Genomic DNA, 6,877 nt, shown 5'->3' on the forward strand with positions numbered 1-6,877 from the left:
TGTGACACCAAAGTGATACAGCTACCTTTACTTTACGGCAATTTCCATTTTAGGCAATGTATTTTTCGTTTTACTCACATTAGCAACCAATGTTTATTTTCATTCATTTCAGATAAGAATTACCTGGTAATGTTAAGATGTTAACATGGTAATGATCTGGACCTTCTATATATTTCAACTAAAAACAATTTTCCATCTCTAGTTATTTTCATACCATTTTTCAAAGCCGAAATGACTGGGAAAGAGGAAACCCCTGTAAAAATGGTCCTAACATGGATAGAAAATATAGTGCATGAAAAAGTACATTGCCAAAACTGGGAAACAACATAAAGTAGGTTGCTATTATGCATATTTGAGCAGACTCAAGACCAACAGCATCCTATAATCTATCTTTTGAATCAACAATATTATTTATCAACAAAATAGGAAAGTATTGACTTACATAATCATTAGCCCAGCCACGGATTTGATTGCAATGCATGTTTTTCCAACCTTCTATCAGACACTCTGTTTTTGTTGTGTTTCTTTCGCCTACAAAAATCCGAAAACAAATTAGTAGTACAACTTTAGAGCTAGTAATAAATATCTAATATTACTAATAGGTTATTGAACTTATATACTTCTTTATTTCATTTTGCAGACAAAGACAAAGTGCCATGAAAACTATCCTAAGGCAATTTTTCTCTGTTTTCAGAACTAAATCATATTCGTCAACAATATGACTTGCTGATATCGGGACAAAAACCTATCATTTTTGATATACCTATTTATTCTTGGATAATCACTAAAGTCTTATTTTTGAGTGAAAGAATGACGTGTTATATAATTTATGCATACATTGATCTATAAACTACAAGAAGTGAAAGACAGAGGGAGGGTTACCTTCATATTAAACTTGTAATTTCCAGGGGATATGGGAGATCAGGGGTCGGTTGTCACCTCTTTTACTATTCCTTTTTTTTTTTTTAGTTTGGGCATCCATAGATCCTTACACTCGAAAGTGAAGGCAGAAACATTTTTCGTAGATGCTTGAGAGAAACTTATTTCACTTAGATAAACTTGGTAAAGATTGTATATTATTGTTATCGTAATATTGAGTACATCATATGTATATATAAGATACATAATTACACTTTGTATCCTCCTATTATTATATTATATACTGTCTAATATTCCCCCGCAAGCTAAGGCCGGGTAACGAGCTGAAGCTTGGACCGTAAATCAGTAAACCGTTGAGACGGTAACAGCTTGGTAAAGATGTCTGCAATCTGATCATGTGTAGAGATAAATTGCACATTGAGTTTTCCATCAGCAACCTTTTCTCTAACAAAATGAAAATCAACTTCAACATGTTTTGTGCGGGCATGAAAGACAGGATTAGCTAATAAGTAAGTAGCACCCAAATTGTCACACCATAAGACCGAGACAGATGTCATAGAAACCTTAAGTTCCCGAAGAAGCGATTCAAGCCAGGTGAGTTCATCAACAGTATCAGCTAAAGCTTTGTACTCAGATTCTGTAGATGACCTAGATACAGTGCGTTGTTTTCTGGCAGACCAAGAAATAAGATTGTTTCCAAGATAGATGGCATATCCCTTGGTGGATCGACGGTCATCAGGACAACCAACCCAGTCTGCGTCCGAGTAGGCACTCAAAGATGAAAAATGAGTGTCAGTGTAAGAATGAAGAATTGCATCAGAGTTATGTTGAAGAAGAAGAAGACCATAATCATAAGTGCCCTGAAGATATCTAAGTATGCGTTTGACAGCAGACCAATGATTTTCCGTTGGGGAATGCATAAACTAGCAAACTTTGTTGACTGCAAAAGTAATATCTGGACGGGATAAAGTGACATACTGTAAGGCACCAACAACTTGTCGATAACGGACCGGATCGTCAAATAAGACACTATCACCAAGTTTCAAATCCACAATGGTAGTGATGGGAGACGAAACTGGTATGGAGTTAGATAGATTTGTCCGTTGAAGCAATTCCATAATATATTTCTTTTGGGATAAAACCAGATCCTTTTGTTTGCGCACTACTTCAATTCCTAAAAAATAGGAAAGAGGACCAAGTCTTTAATTGCAAATGTCTGACCAAGACTTTTGATGACGCAATTAATGGCACCGGAGTTGTTACCAGTGAGAACTGTGTCGTTAACGTACACCAACATATAAAACATAGTACCATTAGATGCATATGCAAAGAGAGAATGATCGGTGACTGACCCTTTGAAGCCAAGATCTTGTAGGGCTTTGGTCAAACGATTATACCATGCACAGGGCGCTCATATAAGGATTTGTGGAGTAAACAAACATGATCTAGTTTTGTTGGGTCGATGAAACCTAGTGGTCGTCGCAGATAAAATGTTTCTTTTTGTAGCACCTGGTTCCTGGCGTGTATTCTTTTATTTATTTTCATTAAATATTTTTGCATTTTGGCCTTTGACTCGGCGAGTTAAAGGAAAAACTTACCGAGTAGAAGCGGGTTGAGACGGGGGGTTTAAGTCGTGGACTCGACGAGTCGGGTCTCGGACTCGGCGAGTAGGCCCTGTCTGGACAAAAATCCTAATCCGAGGGTTTACACCCTATTTAAACACTTTAACTCGGCCTCCTTCGTCCCATTTGCTCCCAGAAGACCCCCATAGCAAACCCTGGCCGTCATTGAAGCAAATCTAAGGCTTTTGAAGTGATTTTGGTGTTCTTGTGATTCAAGGAAGGAAGGAAAAGCTTGAAGGATCAAGAGAAGGTTAAAGGGATCCGAGTTTGTGCACCATTTTCAGATCGTTGAAGGTAAAAAGTCTGTACCTTGCCCTTCCATTTGATAGATCCCATTTTGTGTAGTTTTAGGGCTTTATGAGCCATTTTAGCTAGTCAACCATGTTTGCAAACATGGTTAGGGGTTAAAGCTTCTTGATCACATCGTTTAAGGGGTCACTAGGCAGATTTGAGTGGCTTTTGCAACCATGAAAGGTCCCATGCACCTTAAGAGCTTGTTTTATGTCTTTTTGAGCTCAATGTCCCATGCATGCACGTAAAGTTTGTAACTTTACGTGCTCAATCGGTTGTAGAAGCATAGATTTATCCTTTGGTCAAGGGTTGTATGTCTGAAACCGAAGATTTAGTGAAAGGATGTGACCGACTCGACGAGTCCATTCTTGGACTCAGCGAGTCCAAGGTTTTTGTCCCATATCAGTTGTGGGTCAAAAGGACCCAGTTGACTGTGGAGAGGTATTAGGGAGTCCCGAGGAGTGACCCAACGTTCTGGACTAAGCCAATGTTCGGGAAATTCATGGGACTCGGCGAGTGCATGAGCAGACTCGGCGAGTGCAAGACAATCTTCTTAAGGATGGAGATGAACTCGTCGAGTTGTTCATACAACTCGGCGAGTCAAGGACAGGACTTGTGTATCAGTCGAAGATGAACTTAACGAGTTGTTCACACAACTCGGCGAGTCAGATGAAGATTCAGTCGATGTTCAATTAGAAGGAAAACTCGTTGAGTCATCATCTAACTCGATGAGTAGAGACGGGTATAAGGGCAAATGAAAGGAGGAGGACTCGGCGAGTTGGCGAGCGAACTCGGCGAGTCAGGTCAACTGGAAGTTGACTTTGACTTTCACTTGGTCAGGGGTAAAATGGTCATTTTACCCTAATAGTAGATATCAGTTCTGACTAAGTGTTTTGTGGGAATTGTAGCCGGAGAATTTCCGGAGCAGCAGCGGCAGCAGTTAGAGGATTCCCATAGAGATCAACAACTACTACGAGGTGAGTTACCTTCTAGTAGCGGTGGGTCTACGGCCACAATGATGGCCCACCAGTAGGAGTTGTATGTTAGATGCTTGTCTTTGTGATATCATCTAGGTTTGCTGCTATCTGATATGTTGTATGATGGCATGATATGTTATATGCGATAGTAGTAGAGTTCGGTTGTTAGGACCGAAGGGTAGGTCAGGTACCCCAGGTATGTCTGACAGTATGTGATTATATGTTTATATGTTTGTATTATATGTTATATGTGATAGCGGTAGTAGGAGGGGAATAGTCCCCGAGAGTTGGTTGTCAGGACCAACGGGTAGGTTAGCACCCTAGAATGGCTTGACACGGGTAGGTCTGTGATGAGTTGAAAAACTCTTTGATCGTTTAGATCTTACACAGGTTAATCAGAATAATGCAAAGAAAATAAAAAACAAGAGAATGAATCAATAATGAGTTGAATGATTCAATAGATTCACGCCTCAACAGAGCTCGATGAAGAACTTCCACTGTAGAGGCTTTTAGGGTTACAATCGATAAAATCAATGATCGATTTGAATGATCGACTAAAAAGCTACGTACAAAGATGCATGCAAGCATCTATAAATACTAGACCCTAATAATTAAATCACGGATGGACAGGCCCAATCCGGATACAAAACTGGGTTAAGGACCGAGCCCAAGACGCAACACATAATGGACCCAACAATCTCCCCCTTTGCGTCAATTGGGGCGAGACTCTATTTTGGCTTACTGGATCCTGCTGCATCAACCTTCTTCGTGGTTTTGAACAGGCAAGGAATGATGGCAAGAAGAGTTCGTCGGAAATGAATATACTAGTGGACCATGTCATTGAAGTATTTCTTATCATCTTCAGAATTTTTCTTACACCGATTGATGATCCCCAGAACATGCTCCAGACACGAAGTGGTGTAAAGATGTTTGTCAGGCAAAGCGAACAGACATTTCTGGCCTTCTTTCCTGGTGAACATAACCGAGTTTCTCTTCGAATCAATCCTCCCCATCTGCATTTTATTCAGATCACTTGCAGAACTAACTGGGAAGATGGTGGGCTTCTTTCTAAGTACATTAGCAATTTCCTGATCCAACTTGGCAACCTCCAAGATATAACAAACCAACATCCTCTTGAAGTGATCTATGATTGGCCCATATTCAGTTTCATTGGTGAGGAGGATGTTATGCAGGATGATCCAATCGTGAGGATTTAGGTTAGGAAGATCAGCGAGAGAAATGGCATGTTCGGCTTTATCTGAACCCCTCAAGACTTTGAATCTAACGTTCGTGAAGTTACCCTCCCGAAAGGGTTTGAGGACCCTAACATTGACAATCTTCTGTGCACTCCACGTCTGATACTGAGGCTGAGCAAACCTCAGATGGAAATCAATAAGTTCCCTATCAACCTTCGGGTGAGGATGAGGGACTTCAGCTATGTGGGGAAATGCATGAAAGATAAATGTCTTTCGGGTCAAGGGCATGTCGAATTGAGACTCAACAGAATTAGCCCTGTCCAAAGAGATCACAGGTTCAAGCCAGAGGATGTTGGGGGACTCGATAGCTTCTTTGATGAGCTTCTCAAGAGTCCATGGAGGGAATAGGGTTTTTCGACTTTCAAGGAGATCATGAGCCTCCTTCATCCTCCTTTCATTTGCTTCGGCCTCCCTAGCAATCCGAGCATTTATATCCAGTTCCTTGTCCCTAGCCTGTTTCTTCAAAATATCAGCAATGGTTTCTTTGTCTTCGTCTCCATCACCGTCATCGAGAACCTTTTTGCCTTTTTCTTGAGCACCCGAACCTGATGCATGACAAGTTGTTGGTGGTTCAGTTGCTTTAGTTGGAACTGATGAAGAAATTGGAGGCGGTTGGGATTGAGCTGTGGAAACAGGAGGAGGTTGAGATTGATTACTGCCCTTTGAAGCTCCTTCTCCCCCTTGTTTTGGATGGACCACTTGCTCAGGAAGCCCCTCAATTCTGCTAAGCATGGCAAGGGCAGGAGCAAGTTTCTCAGCAAGAGTTCGCCTCACTGAGTAATTGAGAATCGGATCATGCTCTTCAATGATGTTCGAGAGGGCTCCGTGGACATCCGAAACACAACTCTTAATCACAGCATGCTCGGACCGAAGAGAATCAACCTCCTTCTCAGTTTGGGAAAGTTGAAGACTCTTGATTTTTAGCGCAGTTGTTTTGCGTGCAAGCGCATCCATCACAGAATTTTCCGTGGTAAGGTTTTTTTGGAGCTTGGTCAGGCGATCATCAACGGTTGTCTGGAAGGATTTGTTGTCTGCTTCTAGGGTCTGACGAAGATTGGTGAAGTGGTGTTGTTCTGTTTCAAAGGAAGTAGCCAGCTTCTCAACAACCGAATTAACCTTCGTTGCATTAGATTCGGCTGCCCCCTGCAAAGATTCCAAAAAGAGGGTAGTATCTCGAAATAGTTTTTCGACTTTTTCGGTCGCAGCAGCACAAGCCTTTGTTGATGCATCTATAGCAACAATAGCAGAGTTGATGGAGGCTTCGTGTGCCTTGGTGAAAGTATCGACCATCCCCTGAATGGCAGCTTCTGTGATATGGGACCGAGAGGAGGAGGAAGAAGCAACGAGATTATCAATCTTCTCGTGAAGTTCCTTGATGTGCTTTTTGGTGACAGGACCATCATCATCATCATTGCTCTGAACCTAGTAGGGACTGTAGTAAATTGAATCGAAAGTCATATCTTCCCCTCCTAGAAATGTCTCGGTTTCGGCTGAGTGATTGGGAGATAAAGGCGATGTTAGAGGTTTGGTTGTGGGAGTAGGTTCGGGTGTGGAAGTGAGTTCAGTTGTAGGTGTGTGTTCGGGTGCTGAAGTACGATCCCCCGTATCAGATACGTTGGTTCGAACTCCAGTGGTTGTTTATTTTGTGGCTTCAGAGAAAATGGGAGATGGTATAGGAATAGAAGTGGGTGGAATATAAGTAGAGGAAGTGATGGGGGGAATGGAAATAGAGGAGGTTATGATAGGAATGGAAATAGAGATAGTGATAGGTGGAGAAGAGACAGGTTTGGTTGTTACTGGTACCTCATGTGAAGGCGAACGGGGAGGAGAGTCGCCTCGAACCGACTCCTCT

This window comes from Lactuca sativa, chromosome 3 (assembly GCF_002870075.4).
Source record: "Lactuca sativa cultivar Salinas chromosome 3, Lsat_Salinas_v11, whole genome shotgun sequence".
Classification (NCBI taxonomy): Eukaryota; Viridiplantae; Streptophyta; class Magnoliopsida; order Asterales; family Asteraceae; genus Lactuca; species Lactuca sativa.